Source organism: Zingiber officinale, chromosome 4A (assembly GCF_018446385.1).
Source record: "Zingiber officinale cultivar Zhangliang chromosome 4A, Zo_v1.1, whole genome shotgun sequence".
In the NCBI taxonomy this organism is placed as follows: Eukaryota; Viridiplantae; Streptophyta; class Magnoliopsida; order Zingiberales; family Zingiberaceae; genus Zingiber; species Zingiber officinale.
The window spans coordinates 82,001,193-82,027,990 of record NC_055992.1 but is presented as its reverse complement, the minus strand read 5'-3'; the positions used below and the strand labels follow the sequence as shown (position 1 = coordinate 82,027,990).

The following is a 26,798-nucleotide window of genomic DNA, read 5'->3' as shown; positions in this document are numbered from 1 at the left end:
CATGCCTATTGTTGGTTACTGCAATTTATTCAGTTATGCATATTTGCTATATTGTTTAGGAGACTGTACTATAGGATATTGCTAGTAGTTATATGTTATTATACATATCTATTGGTTACCTGCTGAGTTCTTTGGACTCACACCGTTACATTACTACTTTTCAGGTTGAGGCCGTCGAGAGATTTCAGTCACTAGCCCCCTTATTGCGAGGACTTTCAATTGTCGGTTTTTTTTTTGTTTTCATTACTATGTCTTTATACACTTGTGATTTGGGTTCTTGTACTTGTGGACTTATGTTGGACTATTTGGGTTTACTTCTTATGTTTTTCGCTGCAGTATTTCCATTATTTCTTGGATTGTGTTTTCTTCGTTGTAGTGGAGTAGGATTTACATATATCTACGATGATTTCTATATCGTCTTTTCTTTTAGTAATATTTGTTGTGAGCCGGAGGCTGCATATTAAACTGCGTGGTTTATCTATTATTTGTATTATATTGTTATGGCAGTGTGGGTCGAGGTATGGATATATGTATCTCAGGATTCATATTGTCACCCGTACAGGGAAGATGCTGCCGAAATTTTATCGGCAAGGACTACCTGGGGCGTGACAATTCTTTTGGTATCAGAGTAGGTTTACGATACTTGTTTTCGTGTGTTGGATTTGCGAATTAATCTGATACCAATATTTTTTGTATTAGAGCACGGTTTACGATGTTTTGGAGTTTGTGAGCGTATTTGGGTATTTTCGGATTGTACGGATTTCCGTCGATTTTCTCGTTTCGGAATTTCAAGATATATTTGACAAGGTTCTATTTGGGGGGACTAAGCAGCGACAGGACATCTCCAGATGACAAATAGGCAAATTAGGTAATTTTATAGTTCTCATACCTGTAGTGATATCTGGGTAACATTGTTTAACAGATATGACACATACACGTGTTCCAGTATTGAGACGTGACCGACCACGTAAGAGGGCGATAGATTCTCCGGCGACAGAGTCTCCAGAGAGGTCTACTGGGGTCGAGCCTATCAGTCAGGGATAGACTCCTCAAGGTATTGTGGGCACGTTGGGTTATCAGACCCCGACGGTTCCGACTTCAGAGGTACCTACCTCGATAGTACCACCAGTGGTACCACCGTCAGTATATCCGGTGCCTCCCCCATCAGCAGTATCTGCGGCATACCCGACACCCCCTCTAGCTGTTACATTACCGCAAGTGCACAGATTTGTCGTCAGTAATATATAAGATTGTCGAACCACAGGGGCTGTTGATTAAGCACTAGAGATCGCAAAGTAAGTTATCTAGACGGTCGAAAGTTAGCTTTGGCGCTTGCAAACTAACGAGAGTGATTGAAGAGAGAAAGAAAAGGATGAGAGAATTGATCTTAGAGGGATTTGAGATTTGGGAAATGGATTCTAGGAATTCGGTTTTGTTGTGGTGGAACCTGATGCATCATGTTCTATCTTTTACTCATTGTCAATCAACATACCTTCGCCGGAAGTTAAAGTAACTATCCTTAAGTACTAATCAGAGAAGACCCCTGTGAAATCCTGTTACGGTTAACCCCTGTCATTAGGGCACCTCGGTAGATCACAAGAATACAAATCTAATTGGTATCATTAGGGATAGAGATAGGGGTTTGGTTTGGTATCTTACTTCCTTGTGGAGAAGTTGCCTCTCCTTTCAAGGGAATATCCTAGACGTCCGTGAATGGGTTATCCCTGTCACTAGGGCCCCTCGAGTATACGATTTAAGATCCTCTCTTTACGAAATTAACAATTCCTACACAATCAATTAACATGACAAGGCAACAAGTCTCATGTATATCAAATAGAAACGAAGCAAGAGAAATCATCCAACGAGTAAAGGCACGAACATGAGTCTTACATCAAACCCTATACAAAACTACGCCCTATATCCATAGAAAAGGAGATCTACTCCATTACGAGAGAGGAACAACCCCAAAAAATTAAGTAAAGCACACTTACAATCTTTGATGTGAGGAGGGGAAGAAGAGATGCCTGCCGAGGTTTTCGATGTCTTGGCGATGCCTCCTTGCTCTGGAGATGGACGAAATGTCGAGAGATGGCGGTGGATGAAGCTCTAGGGTTTTCCCCGAAGGGGAGAACCCTTTCCCAAGGAGAGGGGGTGAAATCCCAAAACCAAAGATGATCAAGAATAGGGATCTTGACCCTTTTATACCTCCTCCAAACTGCCCAGGAAAACCCAGAATTATAGGGGGTCCAGTAAACTGAATTTTTTACCCATTAAACCAGGTTTTCTCGTGATTCCACCTGAACCAAAGTTGTAGCTCTTGAAATTATCTTCAATATGATACTTGGATCGAGCCCTGGATCCAACTGAGCCGAAAGTTATGATGGTTCGAAATTTGGTCTGTAGTATGGGCGGAGGTCCAGTTGAACCCGCGGTTGGGAGGCACGGCCGTGCCATTTAGAATGGGCAGACAATGATTTCTCTCTATTAGATCTGAAGAAAAGTTGTAGATCTCGAAGTCAGCTACGTTTTAGTATAAAGAACATCTCGAAACTCCAACGGAGCGCAAAGTTATCGCTAAATTACGAATGGTTTGCAATCTGCCCAGAATTCAGCACAACCCTGTTTTGGCGTGGCACGACCCGTGTTCTTCGTCACACGGCCGGGTGGAATCCACACCGCCTCACACAGCTTCTTCTCTGGTTGAGTCACACGGCTGTGTGACTCACACAACCGTGGCATTTTTGGGGGCACACGGCCATGGCTTTCTTCACATCGGGTGTTGGCACGACCATGCCATTCTGCATGACCAAGGCATGATAATGGCCACACGACCATGTGACCTGCATGACCCAAACTTCTATGTGCGTTTTTGCTCCATTTTCGCTCCAAATAGCGTCCTATCAATCAAAACAAGCAAAGAGTAGATCTCCGAACCGAATATAATGGAAATATGACATTATAATGAAATAGGGTGCAATAAACATAGATTATGCTAATGAAATACAAGTAGATGTGCGTCAAAACATGCATAAAAGTGCATATAATCTACGCACATCACACCCCCAGACTTAAACCTTTGCTTGTCCTCAAGCAAAACCCGCAATCTAGATTCATGTGGTTAAATAGAGCATCATAATCTCTAGCAAATTAATCTAATCCTATCAGATGATTTCATTGGTGAGCAAGATACAAAAGTAGTTTGAGTATGACCCAAGTAGTAGTCCTTCGTGCTTAGTGTGAAAGTGACCTAAATTTATCAAGTTTCAATCCCTAAGTCTAGTTAAGTCGTCATAAAATTGTGTTCTTTATGCTTCCAGCGATAAGCACTTACCTGCCACATGCAAGGTTCGTTCCCCACAAAAATGCTATACATCGTTTACACAAGGTCTCAAAGGAATACTCAGTATCAAGAGAAACATAACATTCATTTCCCTAGTAACCTAACTCAGTTTCAAAGGGGTGAATTGCTAGTTTCCACTCACGACAACTATTTTTTTATCCCTTATTTTTTTTCTTTGAATGTTTGCAAAGTATCAAACTTGAACAAACCTTCATTTTTTTATTTTTTTTATTTTTGGGATTGATTTTTCCAAATGAGCTTACATGATCTGAGTTTATCCAGTAACCAAAATATAGTTGAGAGGTCACCATAGAAGCACAAGTACTAGTCCAATTCTATGAATCATGACTATTTTAGAGTTATCAACCATCAAAAATAGACATAGTGTATAGAAATCCTAAAATAAGGCCAATACTTAAACTCTTGTTGTAAAAATATTGCTCACTTCATACTATCATAGATAGAAGAAGATAGATCACTAAACATAATAGCACCATAAGTAACCAATAAACCACATGAAATCTAGAATAAACGTGCTAGTATTTTGCATTAAGGAACAAACAATCATGATATGATGAAAGATGCAACTAGCAAAAATTTTATTATGCAAAAAGAAGAAAACAAAAACAAAAACTAAACTAAACCAAATGCATCTAATGCATCACCCCAGACTTAAACTTTTCATTGTCCCAATAAAAACTAGAAATGTAATGTGAAGGAGATTTATGAAGTTTAGAGAAGTTACCAAGTGATGAGCTCCAAATGGTTGACATTCATGTTTTAAAAATACTCCTCTATCCAATGCTCACATTCCTCCACAACTTTGAATTCTTCAAAAATAAGATAGATAAGAAAAATTAAGTAGAGGGTATGATTTATTATCAATGAAGTAAAAAGAAACTAGAAAGAACTAAAGACATAAAAGAAAACATGGAAAATGAACTTGGGTTGCCTTCCAAGAAGCGCTTGTTTAAGGTCATTAGCTCGACCACCTCATTAGATTCATCGAAATCTCGCTCTTGGAGGGGTAAGATATTTCAACACCCTCCTACCAAGAGCTCTTATTATGGAGAGAGCTTTCATCAAAGGAGCAAATGAGTAAAGTATAACTCTCTCCATCTTCATCTTCTTTGAAGTTCTTTCAGGTGGTCGAAGACGGTTCAGATCGAGCTTCCAATTATAGGCCCCCTGAAATATGTACACCCAAAAGAAAAACATACTCTCCCAAGCATGCTATATTAGATAGAACTAGAACCTTATTAAGATGAACTGAATATGTATCAAACATTGAATCACATCCAACAAAATCAATTATAGGTACCTCTATAAAATTTTCCAAAATATCACTAGAAATACTAACCTTGCATTGCTGAGAGATACCTAAAAGTTCTAAACACGTGGATGTGACTTCTGAATCTTGTATTGGCTCTAGCTCTAACTCAAGTGGTGGTGCCTCTAAAAGTGGTGATTCCTTTGCTTCTATTGCACAAGTCCCTATGATCCGGTAGTAAGAACATGGGACCCCGCCCTGTGGAGTCAACGCCACGTGGAAGTCACAATGGCAGTCGTCCATCCGGAGAGGGTCGGGTCCGACCGGACGGCCGGCCGGCCGTCCGATAGAATCGAACGTCTGGAGAGGGATGGGTCCGATCGGCTGGTCGACCGGACGATATTCGGCTGATGGTTAAAGGCGCCCTGTCGAAATCAGGGTTCCGGTGCTTAGTGAGAAAGGTCGCGGGGCCGAGTGGACTTCACGCTCGGCCAAAGCCATAAGGTAACACTGCTAATAGTCTCCACAAAGCACGTGATGGAAGATCTCCCCAAGTAAACCACCGCATATGTCCGGCCGGATGTTGAGGGAGCTGGCCGCCCGGAAGCCAGATCTGGAGCAAAGGGGAAAAGGACCAGGGACGTCTTTTTCTGACAACAGGTATGTTTCACGTGTGGGCCATGCTCCAAATCTTGTGACAGGGGATTCCGCTGTCCCATCGAGGACATGCTGAGACTGTAGCAGTATGGGTTAGGGAAGCTCACTGACAAGTCCTTACTGCAGTATGGGCCATGGACACGTGTACACCTCGGTAGGTGTACACTCACTTCTTCGCTGCCCTATATAAAGGCCCTCATTCTTCGCCGGAGGTACGCATACTACGAGTTTTGAAGCCACTATTTCTTTCTCGAGCTTCGCCTGACTTGAGCGTCGGAGGGTCGCCGCCGGGAACCCCTTCCCGGCCCGACTGCTGTGCAGGTTCGTCGGAGCTTCGTGCCACCAGTCGAAGATCCACATCAGCAGTCGAAGAGCACCCCGTGCCCAGCGTCCGTTGATTCAGCATTCAGACAGGATCAATTTGGCGCCGTCTGTGGGAACGCTCCTGCATTCGAACGGAAACAATGGACGAGGCTGGACGACAACACACGGTGACGCTTTCGACGGAAGAACTCGACGCCTTGATCGAGATAAGGGCCGCCAAGCTTGTGGAGCAAAAACAGAAAGCCACAGCCGAGCGGCCGGAGCAGCAAGCAACCTCAGCTTCTGGTGGCCGAGCGGAAGCACCTCAAGCCACCGTTGCATTTCATCGAGCCTTATTCCGCACCCCTGAAGCCGCAGCAGCCCATAGAGATCATGGATCTTCTTCGGACGAAATGCCTAGACGAGATGACAGAAAAGGGAAATCCCCCCGAGCGGACGCATCTCCTGAGAGGATTAATCGCCAATTTTCTGAGGCTATTCTACGAGATCCTCTGCCGAAGCACTACGTGCCTCCGACGATCGGCGAGTATAATAAGACAACCGACCCAGACGATCATCTGGGTAAGTTTGATAACACAGCTACGCTCCATCAATATACAGATGGAGTAAAATGCCGAGTTTTTCTTACCACTCTCGCGGGATCGGCTCAACGGTGGTTTCGGAGGCTGCCGGACGGATCCATCACAAGCTTCAAGGATTTCCGAACGGCCTTCCTCCACCACTTCGCAAGCAGTCGCTATCGGAAAAAAACCAGTGTTAGTGTTTGCCATCAAAGCGCCGAGAGAGCCGCCGAGCTTATATCCAGCGGTTTAATCGGTAGCCATGGATATTCCAACGACCACCTCGAGACAATGATGAACGATTTACACAAGGCCTCGTGGGCGGGACTTCTTCCACTCGCCTCGAAGCCGCCCGAGACTATGACCATATGCTACACCGCCAACGAATACATCAGCGTGGAGGAAGCGCAGCGGCGAAAAAGAAACTCAACCGAGGGCTCCTCCCGCCGAGCTTAGGACACCGCTCATCGGCCGCCCGAGGACCGAGGGCGAAGCAATCCGCTCCCCATACCAGGTCTCACGTGTAAGAAGTAGTGCCACCCGACCCAAGCCAAAGAAGAAATGGACCCGATGTTGCTCTTTCCACCGGACGGACACGCACAACACAAGGGATTGTTGCGTCTTCCTTTGTGGCTCATCCGTTCCTCGGAATGGCGGCGTGGTCTCCCTCGGTCGGCCAGCTGACGAGTAACTCATAAACCGGCCGTGCGGCGAGCTTATAGCGACGACAACTCCCGATCGGCGCCAGCTCTCCAAGTCGGAGAATCACGGGCGTCAGAAGGTCCTCGACCATCCGCTCGGAGGAAAATAAACAATAATGCTTCGTGAGATCGACATTATCATTTGGCGGGCCCGTAGGAGGACTCCAGCAAAACAGAAAGGCGGGCGTCTCCAGGCAGCTCGAGATCCATGCAATGGTGGCCAAGGCGAAGCAGTGGACGAGATCGGGTTTGGACACAGGGGACGGAAGGTTAAGTGCCCCCACAGCCTTTCATAAATGGCCAGTAATAATATTCACCTATTCACCGCGTGTTCATTGATAAAGCTTCGGTCAACATCCTTATTTAAAAAGGTGTTCAAATCAACTACAAATTAATGAAAATTCTTTGCCATAACTGACCCGCTCTCTGAGTTTCGGGCAATAAGAATCCTGCGGTGGCCAATCCGTGGTATCTCGATAGAGGCGCTCGGGAGGGCGGGGCGAACGTGATGTTGAGCTCTCTTCTTTACCAGCGTCATTTGGGATAATGGCGCTCGGCGGTTTGGTGGCCGTCTCCCTATCCACAGAGGTCAGTTGGTGAAGGCAGTGGGAAGTATGGAATCGGCTAAGCGGCTCGGCAGTGCTACATCGAGATAGTTAGCGATCAGTTCCACTTAGCTGCCCGTTAGTTAAGAACCCATTGATCATAGAATTGAAGGAGAAAATGTCGAAATCCGATCCACTCTCAAAAACACCGAGTGCACCTTGCATGTCTGAACATTTGGCATACATGTGAAGAAGTGAATTCCGGACATAGGAGTATGAAGTCAACCCAGTTCTCAAGACGTAGGAATGGCATTGTCGACCCTCGTCGAGGGCTGAGATGTTAGCACATGTAGCAAGGACCGTCGCGAAGATGTACTGATTCGGATGGAGATGCACCTCGGCGAAGGCCATCCTTTTGGACAGCCAGTGGAGATTTCAGCGCCGAGCAGAATGCCATCATCCGGGCGGAGGTGGAGAAGCTTCTAGAAGCCGGCCATATACGCGAGGTGCAGTTCCCGAGCTGGCTGGTGAACGTAGTATTAGTCTCCAAGCCGGGCAACAAATGGAGAGTATGTATAGATTTCAGGGATCTCCACAAAGCTTGCCCGAAAGACTTTTATCCCCTGCCCCGGATAGATCAGCTGGTGGACTCTACGGCCGGCTGCGAATTAATATGTATGCTCGATGCTTACCAAGGCTATCATCAAGTTCCGCTCGCCCGTGAAGATCAAGAAAAAGTCAGCTTCGTCACGGCCGACGGCACCTATTGCTATAATGTGATGCCGTTCGGATTGAAGAATGCGGGACCCACATATCAGCGCTTGATGAATAAAGTATTCAGAGAGCAGATTGGGCGAAATCTGGAAGTGTATGTGGACGACATTCTCATCAAATCCGTCCGAGCGGCCGATCTCTTCAAAGACATGGAGGAAACCTTCCGAACGCTGCGCAAATATGGAGTCAAGCTAAATCCCCAGAAGTGCCTGTTCGGAGCAAAAGGAGGGCATTTTCTGGGGTACATAGTGACCGAGCGGGGAATCGAAGCAAATCCCAGCAAGGTGAAAGCTCTACAAGACATACCGCCTCCAAGAAATACAAGGGAAGTGCAGCGTTTGACCGGTCGGATATCTTACTCGCTTGTCCAGATTCATCTCCAAGCCAGCTCTTCTTCAAAATGCCACTAAGTTTCCTTTGGATGAAGAATGCGTCGATGCTCAAGACTTGAAGGCATATCTGAACCCAGCCCAGTAGCCAAATCGTGGGTGAGCCACTTTATACTTGTCTTCAGCATGCAATCGGCCTCGGCTTTAGTGAGGCGAAGAAGAGCCTGTATTCCTTAGTCACATTTTAAAGATGCTGAATCTCGCCATTTGGAGCTCGAGAAGCTCCGCTTGTCCTCTTGCTCGTCCGCATCCTTCTTCGTGCATACTATCATCGTCAAAACCAATAGCCGCTCTGGTGTTCTACTAAATCCGGAGGCATCGGACGCCATCAAATGGACACGGAGTTAAGTGAATTTATCCAATACCGCCCCCGGCCTATCAATCCATGCATCCTTTGCGGATTTTGTGGTAGACCGGTGCGGAAGCCATGTGGAAATTATTGTGGGCGATCGTCACTCACCGCTTTAAGCGGATTGAGTGTCTTGCGCCTCCCTCAAGGAGAGAAGATGCACTTATCCGTCCCTGATTATAAAGCCACGAACAATGAAGGTTCTCAGATGCGAATGTTGGCTCGGCATCGTCGCTGGTCGGCTGCTCGCCGCCGCGCTTCACTGATTGGTCGCCCGGCTGGTACCTTCAATCAATAGTGCTCGCCTCTACTCAGCCTTCGAGAAGCTCAAAGCCGATTTTAGAGAAGTTATTGTCCGTAAGATACCCAGGCGAGAAAATCAAGCGGCCGATGAGTTAGCCAAACTCGCGAGCTCAATAACGCTATCCAATTGAAAAAGTACTGTTGGTAGCGCATGTCGACCGAATGGAAGGCCTCACATTTCCATGCGATTGGCGGACACCCATCATAGAGTTCCTCCGCTCGGGATTGAAGCCCACCGCTAAGGAGGAGAGCCAATCGGTTCACACTCATCGGAGACTAACTCGCCCACTGTTGAAATCGTGAGCTCGGAGGACTCACATCCTCCAAGACGTACATCAAGGATCGTGGGCATCCGGGTGGACGATCGTGGCCAAGAAGATCTTCTTGGCCGGACTTTGGACGCCCGCTCGGACAATATCTACGTGCCTTTCGTGCCAAGTAACAACTTCTCCACCGACAAATGAAGGCATCAACCGTTTCATGTCCGTTCGATCAATGGGGAATGGATATTGTTGGTCCATTTCCGATGGCGACCGGGCAGAGGAAATTTTTGCTAGTGGCGGTCGACTATTTTTCCAAGTGGGTGGAGGCTGAGCCGCTAGCAAAGATCACCGAACAGATGGTCAAAAAATTCATCTGGCAACACATCATCTGTCGGTTCGGCATCCCCCGTCGACTTATCTCCGATAATGGGCGGCAATTCAAGGGAAAGTTGCTCGAAGATTGGTGCAAAAGCTATGGCATCGAGCAACACTTCACGTCCGTAGCATACCCCCAAAGCAATGGTCAAGCTGAAGTAGCTAATCGGGAAATTCTTTCTATTCTGCGCGCTCGGCTCAACCACTTGGGAGGAAGTTGGCCGGATGAGGTGCCGGGCGCCTAGGAACGGGCGTCACGCTTTCCATTTGGTGTATGGCGGCGAGGCGGTCATTCCGTTGAAGTCGGCGTTGAGTCCGTCCGGATCGAGCTATGATCATGGCAGCGTCGAGCGGAGGAACATGGAGCTGGATTTGGTCGACGAGGAGCGAGCCAAGGCGTCTGTTCGGTTGATGGCGTATCGGCAGCGGATGAAACAAAATTACAACCGGCGCGTAATCCCCGGATCATTCCAGGTTGGCATCTTATGCGGAAGAAAGTCATGCCGGTCGGTGAAGCTCCTTCCTTCAAGGTTATTGAAAAGCTCGCCGCTGGCGTTATTATTTGGAGGATGAAGGCGGCACCGTAGCTGGATCACCAATCGAGCTGGATGAAAGGTGCACTAATGTAACTTATTTTTGCATATTTTATAAACCCTCGAGCAACTGGCATAGGTCCGAGGTCTATAAATATCGAGAGACGCCGAAGTTCGCAATATAAACCCTTCCGAGCGAGCGGGCCGTCGAGTCGACGTTAAATAAGGAGACGAGCGAACGCTTATAAAATCGAGAGAGCTCGCCCGCTCGAAAGCCGCCGACTATAAACGTTAAATATCGAGAGACCGAAGGAAGACCGCGGCGCGAAGCCGACGAGACGCGGGATAGCGAGAAGCCAACGTCGACGGCCTATAAACGAGAGCGGCTATAAGCTCCGGCGTTAAATATCGAGAGGCGAGCCGAAAGATCGAGAAGCTCGTGCTATAAAGCTCGCGGACGCCGAGCGCCGACGTTATATATACGATCTATAAAAACTCAGGCGTTAAATATCGAAGATGAGCGAGCTCGAGCACCGCCCGTTAAATATCGAGACGAGCTAGCGTCTATAAAACCTCCTCGAGGAAGACCGCCGAGTTCGACGTTAAATATCGAGAGACCGCCGTAAGATCGATCCCGTTAAATATCGAGAGACGAGCCGACGTCTATAAACGTCCGAGCGGGGAATGCCTATAAAGAGAATACAATTGCCCCAAAAACTCACCTTCAATGTCATTAAATCGTCTCTACGTTCCGCTCGGCCCAGAGCCAAAAAGTACTTGCTCGATACATGTTTAGCCGAACGGCAGGACAATGCCAGGCACTTGGTAAAAATCCCTTTCGAATAGCAGAGGGGTGATAATGGCAGAGCGGATGAACACATATTTAGGCTATGAAAGGAGACAGCAAATTCAAGGAAAACGTTGCATTAAAGGTAAAGCTTTAGGCCGAGCGGCCCAATTACAAAAAAGGGATGATATCCAGGCGAGTGGCCGAATTACAGAAAACTACTCAATTCAGAAGCGCCACTTGATCGCCGGCCGGAATAGTAGTAGACTCCGGAAGAAGACCCTTAGACTTCAGATAAGTGGTGGTGGCGGTCATAGCCAAGTCGAAGGCTGTGTACATGCCTCATTCGGATTCTGAAGCTTAGCTGCGTCGGCCAAGCGGCCCGCCTTCTCCTGGCCGAGCTGCTCTGTCAACTCCTTTATCTTGAGCTCTAGGCCCCGAGCCTCAACGTTCTTCTTCTCCAGATCGGAGATAGCTGTATTCTTCCGAGTGGTGGCCAGGGTTATTTTTGTCTCAAGCGACTTGACTTGTCGCTCGGACTCGGCCAAGGCGTGGGCCTGGTCGGCTGTCTTCTTCTGCTCGGCCGCCAGCAGAGTTTGAGCTTTCTTCAGTTGTCGCAGCTCTTCATCCACCAAGGCCAAGCGGTTGGAAACCGCAATTTCCTCCACCCATCTCTGACGAGAGAGATTAGAAGCTGTTAGTGGCCGATCGGAAGGAATGAACACAAAAGTTGGTAGATTACAAACTTACCCGTGGCCTGCTGCATATAGCCAAATTCGATGGGGATCGAGGCGACGCGTCGGCCCACATCTCAGAGAGGCCCCTTGGGGTGATAGTGTGCTGGCGCGATCGGTTGATCGGCCTGCGAGCTCTTGATCCGGAGATGAAGAGTGACCAAATACGACCATGATCGATGCCATTCGGGAGGATCGAGGCATCAAAAATTGGGAATGAATGGTCGGCGTTGGGGTCAAGGAGAGTCGACCGAATAACATCAATTGGCGCGGGCTCGTCCCACTCGAAAGTGTGCCGAAATGGTTTTCCATCGGCGCCTTGCCTCGGCGGTTGCATGACCGCTCGGATGGTTGGACCGCGGAGGTTGCCGCGAGTCTCCACTCGGCGCCTCTTTTGTAGAGGCTCCTCCTCCCGAGCGGAACCTTCCTCGGGGGCGGTTGGTTCTGCCACGTTTTGCTGAGAAGCTTGAGCAGCCGACTCAGCTTGAGTCTCGCTCTCTCCTTCGTGGGATCCGACCGGCTGGATACCCAACGCTTCCATTTCTCTGGCCGCCGCGGCTTCCAGAGCTGCCGCCTTTCTCTTCAAAACGCCAGTTAGCAATCAAAGCAAATGCCCAACCAAAGTTCTTACCGAAGCCGGCCGGAAGAGGAGTCCGTATAGGACTCAGCCCGAAGATGTACATCACTCCCTCGTGGAGAAGTTTGTTGATGTCAAGTCGCAGACCGGCCAGTATATTTGCAGCGTGGAGGTAGTCCGATCGGGTCTTGAACTTCTTCAGCTCGGGAGTGGGGGGCAAGTTGACTTGCCACTTTGTCGGGAAGGGGGCTTGATCGGGCATACGGATGTAGAAAAAATAATCCTTCCAATGTTTATTGGAAGTAGGAAGTTTGTTGAAAAAGACCAAGCTGGGCCGAGCTTGGAACATGAAGGTGCCCGGCTCGGCTTGCTTGGGGTAATAGAAATAAAAGAAGACCTCCGGTCAGAGGGGGATGTTATGAATCTTAAACAAAACAACAACACCGCAGAGGAGACGGAACCGAAAAAATTACAGACATCGATGATGAAAGGGTGTGCGGAAAACCCGTCTCTGAAGACCTGAGCTCCGTGAGGCGGCGGAAGGACTAAGCGAATTTGAAATCCTCCGGGATTTGAAATTATCTGTCAAAATATCAAGTCCCATTGGATGGTGGTGTACCATGGGGTGGCGGTGATCTTGAGTTGGAAGAGCTAGCCATGGGCCGATCGGAAGGAATCAAAAGGCAAAAAGGCAGGAGATAAACAACAGCAAACGAAAGGAGGTTTCCAGGATCGAAACTGAGAAAGAAATGCGAAGGAAACACCGGAAAGGAGGAAGGAAAGATATAAAACCTTGCTGCGAGGAAAGGGATCAAGGAAAAGGCGCCGGAGAGCGTCGGAGAGCAGAAACAGGATCGCCAGAGCTCCAAAGCGCAGGGGGCAGTGGTTGAAATCGCAGAGGCAAGTGAGGGAGAGAAGGAAGCGAAGAATTTATAGGGTGGAGGCTGGGCGGCCTCCACCGTTGGATCCAGGTCATCACTTCGATCACATCAAAACACCATGCCACCGCCGCCGTACGCCGATGGCAGTGCTCCACGTGGCATTCAGTCATTCGGAGCATTTAATGAAAGCATGCTCAACCTTAATGTCGAAGATTGGCGCAGAACACGAGGAGATCCGGTGAATGCCATGGTTGATTCGCTCAAGGCTACCTCTATGGTTGGCCGAGCGGAGGATACTAGCACGGAGGAGCCGCTCGGCCAGATTCTTAGTCCAGTCAGTCGGACTATTCGCCTCCTTCGACAAGACTTGAAGGGGAGGCAAGTGATCCGGTAGTAAGAACAGGGGACCCCGCCCTGTGGAGTCAACGCCACGTGGAAGTCACAGTGGCAGTCGTCCATCCGGAGAGGGTCGGGTCCGACCAGACGGCCGGCCGGCCGTCTGATGGAATCGAACGTCTGGAGAGGGATGGGTCCGATCGGCTGGTCGACCGGACGATATTTGGCTGATGGTTAAAGGCGCCCTGTTGAAATCAGGGTTCCGGCGCTTAGTGAGAAAGGTCGCGGGGCCGAGCGGACTTCACGCTCGGCCAAAGCCATAAGGTAACACTGCTAATAGTCTCCACAAAGCACGTGATGGAAGATCTCCCCAAGTAAACCACCGCATATGTCCGGCCGGATGTTGAGCAGATCTGGAGCAAAGGGGAAAAGGACCAGGAACGTCTTTTTCTAACAAGGTATGTTTCACGTGTGGGCCATGCTCCAAATCTTGTGACAGGGATTCCGCTGTCCCATTATGAGTTAGGGAAGCTCACCGACAAGTCCTTACTGGAGTATGAGCCATGGACACGTGTACACCTCGGTGGGTGTACACTCACTTCTTCGGCCACTGTTTCTTTCTCGAGCTTCGCCTGACTTGAGTGTCGGAGGGTCGCCGCCGGGAACTCCTTCCCGGCCCAACTTCTGTGCAGGTTTGTTGGAGCTTCGTGCCACCAGTCGAAGATCCACATCAGCAGTCGAAGAGCGCCCCGTGCCCAGCGTCCGTTGATTCAGCATTCGGACAGGATCACCCTACACATTTATCATCAACCAATTCCATTCTTACAACTTCCACAGCATCAATTGGTTGTGTGACCAAAGTAGGTGATTCTTGGGGAGTTTCCTCCATAGTACATGTCCCTACACTTTTATCCACCACGTTACTATCAAAAGAATTGAAGAGTCCACTAACATCAATAGCATCAATAGAGGAACCAACAGCTTTATTAGAAATTTATAGTAATAGTTGTAAATATAGGATCCCCCATTGCACATTAGCTCTTCAGAATCATGTGTTGTGGTCTTCAACTGACTTGGAGCAGGAATATTTGGGTTTTGAGAGTCCTCTAAGTCAATCAGCTCATCTAGTTGTGAATGATGTGGTCTATCCAATGAAAAGTCATCCTGAAACTCTGACGGACTCTGATACACTTGTGAAGAATGCTCAATATTTTGTAAGTATTTGTAGTCCAAATCTTGATGGTTCATCCAAAATTGATTGTAATGTTGAGACGAGCCAGAGATCTGCTGCTAGAATAATAACTGCTCACTCTGCTCTTGAATTAGCTGGGGTTGAAGGTTCTGGATTTGATAATCTCCCCAGTCATAGTCATAAGTATCAGGAGCTTGCTCATATATATCTTGATATTGAGGTTGGAATAAGTGATGAAGTTCCGTGGAAGAGCTAGCAGTATTTTGGAAGAAGTGACATAAAGCAGCTGGATGGAATGGACTACTACAAGCTATGCAGATATCATCAGTTAGTTCTATAGGAGGGTCATCTTCCTTTTGAAAGAGGTGACATATGGCAGACGGATGAGACGTGCTACCACATCCTCCACAAAGGAACTCAAATTCATCATCTTCTGAGTCATGATCTTTATAGATGGGAGATCTTGCTCTTGCATTCATGGGTGTGAAAAATTCTCTTAATGGCCTGCTTGACATGTTAGTGCTCAAGATATCTAAAAAAAATTATGAGAAAAGAACAAAAATGAAAAATTAAAGACAAAAATAAAATGCTATATGAAAAGCAAGAAAGAAAATACAGTATTTAAATTGCAAGAAAGAAAGTGTAGAATTTTTTTTTTGAATTATGAAAATAGAAAAACAAAAACTATTCACAAGTCTAGATTAACTAAGTTGCTAATCTACTAATGTTAATGAGAACAGTCCCCGGCAACGACGCCAAAAACTTGTTACGCAACCGCAAGTGTACGGATTCGTCATCAGTAATATATAAGATTGTCGAACCACAGGGACTGTTGATTAAGCACTAGAGATGTCGCAAAGGAAGTTATTTAGACGGTCAAAAGTTGGCTTTGGCGCTTGCAAACTAACGAGAGTGATTGAAGAGAGAAAGAGAAGGATGAGAGAATCAATATTGGAGGGATTTGAGCTTTGGGAAATGGATTCTAGGATTTTGATTTCGTTTTGGTGGAACCTGATGCATCATATTCTATCTTTTACTCATTGTCAATCAACATACCTTCGCCGGAAGTTAAAGGAACTATCCTTAAGTACTAATCAGAGAAGACCCCTGTGAAATCCTGTTACGGTTAACCCTTGTCATTAGGGTGCCTCGGTAGATCACAAGAATACAAATCTAATAGGTATCATTAGGGATAGAGATAGGGGTTTGGTTTGGTCTCTTACTTCCTTGTTGAGAAGTTGTCTCTCCTTTCAAGGGAATATCCTAGACGTCCGTGAACGGGTTACCCCTGTCACTAGGGCCCCTCGGGTATACGATCTAAGATCCTCTCTTTACGAAATTAACAATTCCTACACAATCAATTAACATGACAAGACAATAAGTCTCATGTATATCAAATAGAAACGAAGCAAGAGAAATCATCCAACGAGTAAAGGCACGAACATGAGTCTTACATCAAACCCTATCCAAAACTACTCCCTACATCCATAAAATAGGAGATCTACTCCATTGTGAGAGAGGAACAACCCCAAAACATTAAGTAAAGCATACTTACAACCGTTGATGTGAGAAGGAGGGGAAGAAGAGATGCTTGCCGAGGTTTCTGATGTCTTGGTGATGCCTCCTTGCTCTGGAGATGGACGAAACATCGAGAGATGGTAGTGGATGAAGCTCTAGGATTTCCCCCGAAGGGGAGAACCCTTTCCCAAGGAGAGGGAGTGAAATCCTAAAACCAAAGATGATCAAGAATAGGGATCTTGACCCTTTTATACCTCCTCCAAACTTCACAGGAAAACCCAGAATTACAGGGGTCTGGTAAATCGAGTTTTTCACCCATTAAACCAGGTTTTCTCGTGATTTACCCTGAACCAAAGTTGTATCTCTTGAAATTATCTTCAATCTTATACTTGGATCGAGCCCTGGCTCCAACCGAGTCGAAAGTTATGACGGTTCGAAGTTTGGTCTGCAGTCTGGGCGGAGGTCTAGTTGAACCCGCGGTTGAGAGGCACGACCGTGCCATTTAGAATGGCCAGACAATGCTTTCTAATTAGATCTGAAGCAAAGTTGTAGATCTTGAAGTCAGCTACGTTTTAGTATAAAGAAAATCCCAAAACTCCAACGGAGCGCAAAGTTATCACCAAATTATGAACGCTCTGCAATCTGCCCGGAATTCAGCACAACCCTGTTGGTGTGGCACGACCCGTGTTCTTCGTCACACGGCCGTGGGGAATCTACACCTCCTCACATGGCTTCTTCTCCGGTTGAGTCACACGGCCGTGTGACTCACACGACCGTGGCATTTTTCTTCTCTGCCGAGGTCACACGGTCGTGACCTTTCTCTCCACTGGAATGTTGGCACGACCGTGCCATTTGGCACGACCGTGTGCTGCTTTGCCACGGGGATAATGGCACGGCTGTGTGGGGGCACACGGTAGTGGCTTTCTTCACATCGAGTACTGGCACGGTCGTGCCATTCAGCATGACCAAGGCATGATAATGGCCACACGACTGTGTGGCCTGCACGACCCAAGCTTCTGTGTACGTTTTTGCTCCATTTTCGCTCTAAATAGCGTCCTATCAATCAAAACAAGCAAAGATTAGATCTCCAAACTAAATATAATGGAAATATGACATTATAATGAAATAGGGTGCAATAAACATAGATTATGCTAATGAAATACAAGTAGATGTGCGTCAAAGCATGCATAAAAGTGCATATAATCTACGCACATCACTAGCCGTGTCTACTACTGCGTACTCGGTACCACAGATACCTATGCCGGTTACTACATACTTGACACCCGTACCAGCAGTACCGGTTGTTTCTTACCCGGTACCACCCATCGTACCTTTAGTCACCCCTACTTATGTCTATTTTGTTGTTCCACCAGCAGCAACTACCCCAGTTTATGCAGTAGCATCAGGGATACCTCTTCTAACCTATCCAACAATACCACCCATAGGATCATCCCCAGTAGTTCTGCCCAGTTCCGCAGCGATCCCTACTGATATGGTTGTGGCACGAGCACGGATCCCAACCTTGGTAGAGTCGGTGGAAAGCCAATTCACACTGATCCACGGGGAGACTGATCCGAGCATAGCTCATTCTTGGATAGAGACTATGGAGCGGGCATTCTTTTATATGACTTACTCCGAGTGGGAGAAGGCTGAGCTTGCTACTTTTCACTTACGAGATGAGGCAAAAATTTGGTGGGACACGTAATGCTTGATTATAGGCGAGCAACATATTACATGGGTGAGATTTAGGGAGGCATTTGAGAGTCAGTATTTTCCATGAGCATATCAAATGACACGTCGACAGGATTTCCTGAGTCTTCGGCAGAATAACCGCTTAGTGATGGAGTATAATGTTGAATTTGATCAGTTGGCCAGATTCTATCTAGAGTTGGTTGCTGAAGATAGATCTCGTATGCTCTAGTTTGTCCAGGGATTAGACAGGCATCTTCAGGTGAAGATTGTCGGTTTTGGCACTTCATCATACACAGAGGCACTGGATAGAGATCTTATGATTGAGTCAGCTTAGCAGAGAGTGAATGCGGATAAGAAGAGAAAACAGACTGATCGGACTTCCGGACAGATCCAGCAGCCACAGGCTACCGGACAGCAGTAGAGCAGTCGCACTTAGTCGGGTCAGGGTACTTCTGGGTCATCTAGCTGACTCCAGAAGTCAGGATGATCTTCATCAGGACGTTCCCAGTCTGCTTAGCAGAATCAGAAACAGTCCATCAGTGACTCTTAATGCACTAGATGCGGATCCCGAGATCACATCACCTCTGCATGCACCCTAGGACAGTCAGTTTGCTATTATTGTAAACTGCCTGGGCACATGAGCCGAGATTGTTCGTTGAAGGCTCAGCATGTAGCTTCTTGGGTTTCTGTTCCGAGAGGATAGTTCGGTCAGTCTGAGACTCAGCGAGGGGGTCGAAAGTTTAATTTTTGCATCGTCAGCAGAGGACAACTCCCCTTGCAGTAGCTGCATATGGCATGCATGGTTAGGAGCATTTCGGTGTCCTTATGGAGTCCCTGAGTTCTATTTCAGGACCTCAGTATCTGACACAGGGATAGTATCAGTTGCAGCCTCAACCACTGGTGTAGTATCAGTTGTAGTCCTTAGCTCTCAGACGTCCCAGTGGTCCGAGAGTATCTGGATGTATTTCCAGATGAACTACCAGGATTGCCTTCCTGAAGGCAAGTGGAGTTTGCTATTGAGCTGATTGTGAGAACTGCACTAACTTCGAAAGCTCCTTATCGTATGGCACCGAAAAGTTGGACGAATTAAAGGTTCAACTCTAGGAGTTATTGGATAGGGGATTTATTAGCCCTAGTGTATCTCCGTGGGGTTCTCCAGTATTATTCGTCAAGAAAAAGGATGATACTCTGAGGTTGTGCATCGATTATAGGCAGCTGAATGCAGTGACTATCAGAAATAAGTATCTCTTGCCACGGATTGAGGATTTGTTTGATCAGTGTTGACTCTCCGCAAGTGTACGGAAATGTCGTAAGTAATAATAAAAGATATCGTATCCACAGGGACTGGAATAAGCACTAAAGATGTCTCAACACGAATTAGCTAAACAACTAATCAATTGGTTTTCAAAAGCTAAATGCAACTATGCAAAGTAAAACGTAGAAACGAAAGAATAAGAAATAAGAATAAGGACAATGGTAAAGGTATGTACTAGGAGTTTTGGTTTCTTTGTAATGTTATTAAATGTAATGATCTACCAAATCTTATTCCTCAATTAACCATCATTTGTAGAAGGTTGTCGGTTCTCTCTTGCAATAGACAACCGGCCTAGGACTAAAATCTATACCTAAACGTGATCAATTAGGAATGAATCTATGTTGTCCTTACACGGGCTTGCCTGTCACATGCGCCCCTCGGATAATCAACATAGAATTCATCACCCCTCAACCGCATCAAGATATAATATATTATCTATACAATCTATCCTACCCTCTTGAAATGCCTAATTTCCCTTTCAAGATTACCCCTCAAACTTCCTTACACGGGCATGTTCCTGTCACGGACATCCCTTGGAAAATCGAATGGGAAGCAATCCATACAAGATCCATAAGATATTCAAACATTCAATCAAGCATAGTAATTGAGTCCTAATCACAACAATCCACACAAGAAAGAATAGATACAAATAGGGCAAAATCATAGAAATAAGAAATTGATAAATCCACAAGAGTTTTACATCAAATCTCCATTACAAATACTCCCTCCATCCTAGAACAAGAGATCTAATCCATAGAACAAGGAAAGAAACCCAAAGATAAAGAGAATACAAGCATCTTGATCCCAAATCCGAGAAAGAAAGGGAAGAAAATCTTATCTACGATGAAGAATCGACTTCAGATCCAATCCTCGTTCCCCGGAGTCGAAACGATGAAGATCTGCCCTTAGATCACCGAAAATCCCTCCAAGAAGGTGGAGGAACGCCCCAAATCTTGATTCCCCCCAAAAGGGAGAAGATCCCTCTTCAAATCTTGAAGAAGGCCTTATATAGAGAGGGAAATTCGGGCGCCACACGACCCCAGGACCTGGCCGTGTGTGGGACATGGCCTGGTTCACTCCCTTCTCTGCCTGTCTTACACGACCGTGTGTGATACACTGCCGTGGCACACATTGCTTCTGCTTCCCTTGCACGGTCGTGTAGATCTACACGGCCTGCACTGCCTCTGCCTCTGGAAACCTCGTACGGCCGTGTGGTACACACGACCAGGGACTTCTTGGTCTTTGGAAACCTTACATGGCCGTGTAGATCTACACGGCCATGTAAGGCTTCAGCTCTAGATGTCTTGCATGGTCGTGTAGTGTACACGACCATGGTCTTTTTGGCTCCAAATCTTAGCACGGCCGTGTGAGGTTCACACGGCCGTGGCAACTTCCACCTCTACTGCAGCCACACAGCCTGAGATCTCCCCATGGCCTGGGCAACCCCCCATGGCAGGGTCGTGTGAGGTTAAGGAATGGCGCCTTCCTCTCCAACTTCTCTTGCAGATTTGGCCTCGAACATGAATCCTTCACTAAATTCGACCCCTGTGTATAGAAAATGCACAAAAACAAATCTCCGAACAAAAAGAGTAAATATACTAAAAGGAAAGCTGGAAATACGAAAATACGTAGATAAAGCATGTGCAAAGTATGTAAATGTGCGCCCAAACATGGATAAAAGGTGTATATAATCTACGCACATCAATCAGCTCAGAGATACATCAGTGTATTCTAAGATTGATCTACAGTCCGGATATCATCAGCTGAGAGTCAAAGATTTTGATATTCAGAAGATAGCATTCCACACTAGATACGGACATTACGAGTTTTTGGTAATGTCATTTGGGCTTACCAATGCTCCCACAGTATTTATGGATTTGATGAACCATATTTTTCTGGAGTATCTAGATCAGTTTGATATCGTGTTTATCGATGATATATTGATCTATTCGCATTCCAAGGAGGAACATGTGCAGCATCTTCGCATAGTCTTGGAGACTCTTCGACGACATCATCTGTATGTGAAGTTCAGCAAGTGTGCTTTTTGGCTATCCTCAGTTGGTTTTCTGGGACACGTGGTATCTAGCCGAGGTATTTCAGTAAATCCTCAGAAGATCAAGGCTATCACCAACTGGAAGCAGCCGAAGTCAGTCCAGGAGATCCATAGTTTCTTGGGATTGACTGGATATTACAGGCGATTCGTTGAGGGTTTCTCTAACATTGCTATGCCGTTGACATGTCTGACCAGGAAAGGCGTGAAGTTCACTTGGTTAGATGCTTGCGAGGCCAGATTTTAGGAGCTGAAGCGGAGATTAGTATTGGCACTAGTTTTGGTTTTACCTTTCGGAGAGGACGAATTCGTACTTTACACAGATGCATCTTTATAGGGCTTGGGTGTTGTTTTGATGCAGCACGGCAAGGTAGTCTCCTATACTTCTTGTCAGTTGAAGGAGCATGAGAACAATTACCGAGTACATGATTTAGAGCTAGCTGCTATTATCTTTGCTTTGAAGATTTGGTGACATCATCTTTATGGTATTACTTTTGAGATTCTTACTAATCATAAGAGTCTCAAATATATTTTCACACAGAAGAAACTTAATCTCTGACAGAGGAGATGGATGGAGTTCCTGAAGGATTATGATTGTACCATTAGCTATCACCCTGGTAAAGCTAATGTATGCGACACGCGGGAGTCCAGAGGACTTTAGCTTGGGTTATAGTCACGGACTTGATTCATTTCGCTTTCTGAGTTAGGCCTTGAGGAGGGGACGGATAGCAAGGTATTCTTGTTACCATGGTTGCTGCTCTCGACCGTCGATTAGGATGAGGATTCAAGAGGCGGTTAGAGGTATTTATAGTTCATTAGGCGGACCCTTTAGGGCGTACAGAGTGAGGAGTTTAGTTGCGGAGGGATTGTTTATTTCCGAGTAGATTATGTGCCTCAGTCTCACCCGATCATGGAGGAGTTACTTCAGGAGACTCATCGTGCTAGATTTGCTATCCACCCAGTGAAATCCGTTTGTATCGCGATTTGAGGCATTCCTATTGGTGGAACGATATGAAGAAAGACATTGCGAAGTTTGTAGCTAGATGTCTTGTTTGTCAGCAGGTGAAGGCTGAGCACCAGAGACCTGCTGGATTACTTCATAGGACCCCTATTCCAGAGTGGAAATGGGAGCACATTACTATGGATTTTGTGATAGGATTGCCTAGGACTCGACGAGGCCATGATGCGTTGATTGGTTACCGTAACCAATTAACCAAATCCGCTAGATACTGCGATCCTAAGACCGATTCGATCGATAGCGATTAGTATTGAGAGGTTATCAGTGCATGGTGTTCCTTTGAGCATTATATAGAGAAGACCGATTCATGTCCGATCGCGATTACAGGTGGGCCTTAACACAACTCCGTTTCAATACGACACTCCATCTGCAGACTGATGGACAGGCAGAGTGGACCATTCAGACTTTGGAGGACTTACTGAGGTCTTATGTTATGGATTTTGGAGGCAGCTGGGAGGACCACCTGCTATTGGTGGAGTTTGCCTACAACAACAGCTATCATTCTGCTATCCAAATGATACCGTTTGAAGCGTTGTATGGTAGACCTTGTCGGACACCCACCCTCAAGGAGGAGGTTGGGGAGGCCCAACTGTTAGGACCTCATCGAGCTCAGCAGGAGGTGGAGTTGGTTCACACTATCAGACGGAGGATGTCAGAGGCTCAAGACCATTAGAAGAGTTATGTTGATCGGAGACGGAGACCACTGGAGTTCTCTATTGGTGATCATGTATTTATGAGAGTTTCACCCACAAAAGGGGTGAAGAGATTTGGTCTCCGAGGTAAGTTAGTTCCACGATATGTTGGGTCATTCTAGATCTTAGAGAGGATTGGAGTAGTAGCTTATCGTCTGGCACTACCACCATCTCTAACTGGCATTCACAATGTATGTCATGTATCTATGCTGAGGAGATATGTATCCGACCCAACACATGTTCTGTCAGATATATCAGTTCCCATTCAGCCTGACGTTACTTATGAGGAGGTTCCGGTACAGATTCTGGACCATAGAGAGTGTCAGCTGCGGAACAAGACTGTCCGGCTGGTCAAAGTCGGATGGCAGTATCATTCTGATGACGAGGCTACTTGGGAGCTGTAGGATACGATCCGAGCTCGATATCCCCATCTTTTTACTTGAGGTATATGGGTTAGAGTTCCTTTCAGCATTTATACTGTTTGGTTATATTCTAGTGCTTGCTGTTGGTTATAGTGAAATTTGGAGATCAAATTTTTATTAGTAGGGGAGAATGCAAGATATTGAAAAAAAATTTAATTAATAATGTTATTTAGGAAATAGCCTTAAATAAATTTTCCATAATTTTTAAAAAAATTTCTGAAAATTTTTCGGAGCTCGTATGACGAGTTTTGAGGGGACGAATCGACGGGTTCGGATAAAGCCTGCTTGGGATACCCATTTAGGTGAGGAAATGTTTTATTGATAAATTCCTTTTCTTTTTCTTTCCCTCAAACGCTGATCCCGATCCTTTTCTTCCCTAACCCCTCACGATCTCGATCCTTTCTTTCCTTCTTCCTCTCGTTCTCTCTCGCGGACGAATCGAAGACGACAGGAATACCTACGACGTTCGTCGGTGTCGCCTGAGGAGGAAGTCATCAGGGCTCGAAGGTGTCGAGGAAGTCCAAGCTGTATTCAGCCGAGGGGTCTCTACTCCGGTGGTACTTGCGGTCGAACGTCGACTCCTTGGTGGCTAGGGCACGGTGAGGAACAAGATTTCGCCTCGTCTCCCAACCGATCGACCTCTTCTTTTCTCTCCTTGTGCTGTTCATAGAGAGATCCGCATCTTCACTGGCCGGATCAGACCGAGCGACGCCATCGAGAGGTGATCAAGAAAGGTACGACATCGCTGATTCTTGCTATCTTTCCCTCTGGTTGTCGGTGATTTAGGAGGTAGGTGCATTGCCTTAGATGATCCGAGTGATTGATTGGTTTTCCTTGTTGTGATCTTCTTCTAGTTGGTGGACAGTAGCATGATCTGGGTAGAGAGGTAGGTTTCGGTAGCAACAATCCCTGTTGTGGATCAACAAATCACGACTGTGAGGTGAGGTTCTGCTTTTGTGGATCTGGAATAGTGTACTGTGGGGTGTTCTTGATTTCGACATCAACAGTGGCTGTGAATTGAGGTAAGGTGTAGGAATTTGATCTTAGTTGTAGATCATAGTGAATTTGGATTTAGATGGTTAGTATGATTGGTTAATTAAATTTAGATTAGAATATGTGGTAGATCATTTTAGTTGTTTATTGTTGTAACGACCCGCCTTCTACTGACTAGGCTGTAAGGCGAATCGCTACAATACTGCTGTACTAACTGTGCGGAAAACTGAGCTAATTTAAAATTTGCTAAACTAATTACTGTGAAGTCTTAACTTGACGTTCTAAGAGTACCTAAGTGTTGTACACATGCTAGGAGAGACAATCTATGCCTCTTGGATGTCCCGCTAGCTGTAATCTAACATTTCAACCGATCCGTGAGTCGATTGAGCCATCGGAACGATTCACAGATCGTTCCAGCTGATACTGGCACGGAGGCACCCTCTGGATCGGTCGGAAGACCGATCAGTGAGCCTCTCCTTTCAGACGCATGGCTGGATCGATCTGCATCGATCGTCCAGATGGTCCGATCGGTCAAGGAGACCGATCGGTGACCATCTTCGCGACCAGCAATTAACCATGACGCCGGTTTGGGCTCGGATCGGTCTATCGCCGATCCGAGAGAGTACCTGATCGGTCGGAGACCGATCGGATTCCTATGTTTACGTTCATGATCCGGATCGGTCGGTGACCGATCCATAACCTGTCAACTCTGCAGGTGGTCGGTGGCCGATCCCGATAGCACCAACCCATTGACCTCCGATCGGTGACCGATCAGGGTTTCTGATTTCGAACCTGACATTCTGAATTCAGAAACTGGGTCATGCCAACTCCACATATAAACTATCTAATGCCTAATAAAAATTCTAACCACTTGCAGTTTGTTAGAATTTTTCGGGCCACGAAAACCGCTTTTCGCGTCGCGGAAACCCCGAAACACCCTAGCCAAGGATCTCGTGCAAAGAAAAATCCGATTCGAAAAATTCCACGTATTTATATCATGCTTAATACCCGAATATGTTAGATCTACTCCTAGATCTATAGTTTAAAGAAAAACTACCTTTGATGCGTGCCCTTCGCTTATCCCGCTCGACTAAGGTTGAAGTTGGATCTAGAGGGCACAAAGTAGAGCCCCTCTATATGTGTCCACACAAGCAATTAGGTGGAGAAGATGACCGAAACAAGGTGTGCTAGCACCTATGTGGTTTTCGGCCAAGAAGAGGAGGAAGAGAGGGAGAAGTTGCCGAGAGCACCAAGGAAGAAGAAGAATCAAAAAATTGAATTCAAAAATTCAATCAATCCACCATATCATGTGGCCGGCCACATAAATGTCATTAAGTGGGCAATTAATGCTCTTAATTGCCCCCTTAATGTGGCCGACCACTCATGGGTAACCTCCCATGAGGTGGCAAGCATGAGGTGGCATGGTGATGTGTAGCATCCCCATTGGTTCTCCCATGCCACCTCATCAAATGTGGTGGCATCCAAGTCAAGTCAATATTGACTTTCAACCTTCCTAATTTGGCCAAAGTCAAACATGACCAAATTAACTCCCTTAATTGATTTATCCAACATTTGGATCATACTTGAGTCTAACTCATAGTCAAGTCAAACTTGTGGATTTAGGTCAAGTCAAACTTGCCTTTTATAGACTTTCCATATTTAGCCAAGTCAAACTTGACTTCATCTTTCCTCTTGGTTCATCATATGAACTAGTCTCCATCTATTGCTCTATGTGTGTGACCCTATAGGTTCTTGTCAACGTTGGCAATGTCCCTAAATCCAATTAGGGACATAAGCAATGAGAGGTATCTAGCAACACATCATTGCTACCCAAGTTACAAGAATGTTGAGATCCAACATCACCAATATGACTAATAATTGTGACTCTCACAATATGTGACATTGTCCTTCTATCCTTGATATCTAGATTGATCTTATATGAGGCATAGACCGTGTCATCCTCCAATCAATCTAAGTGTCTTGAACTCCAAGTCGACTCACTATAATCAAATAAGCACAATATCACATATTGCCTTATTTGGGCATGGCCATGCACTTAGTGATCTCACTCTATCAAGACTATGATATCACTCCTGTAATATAGGAGGGATAGATCTCATCTACATCACTCACATCCCTCGCATAATTTGTTACATACCCGAGTAATCGCCTTTATAGTCCACCCGATTACGGTTTGACGAAACCAAG

The 26,798-nt window shown here is 46.3% G+C and overlaps 1 protein-coding gene across 1 annotated transcript in view; it reads right to left on the bottom strand.

The window, feature by feature from the left end:
- The window catches only part of LOC121973392, a gene marked incomplete at both ends in the record, with an annotated part of 105,508 nt that overhangs the window by 15,008 nt on the left and 63,702 nt on the right, over positions 1 to 26,798 (bottom strand). The gene's annotated exons all lie outside the window — the stretch shown is intronic.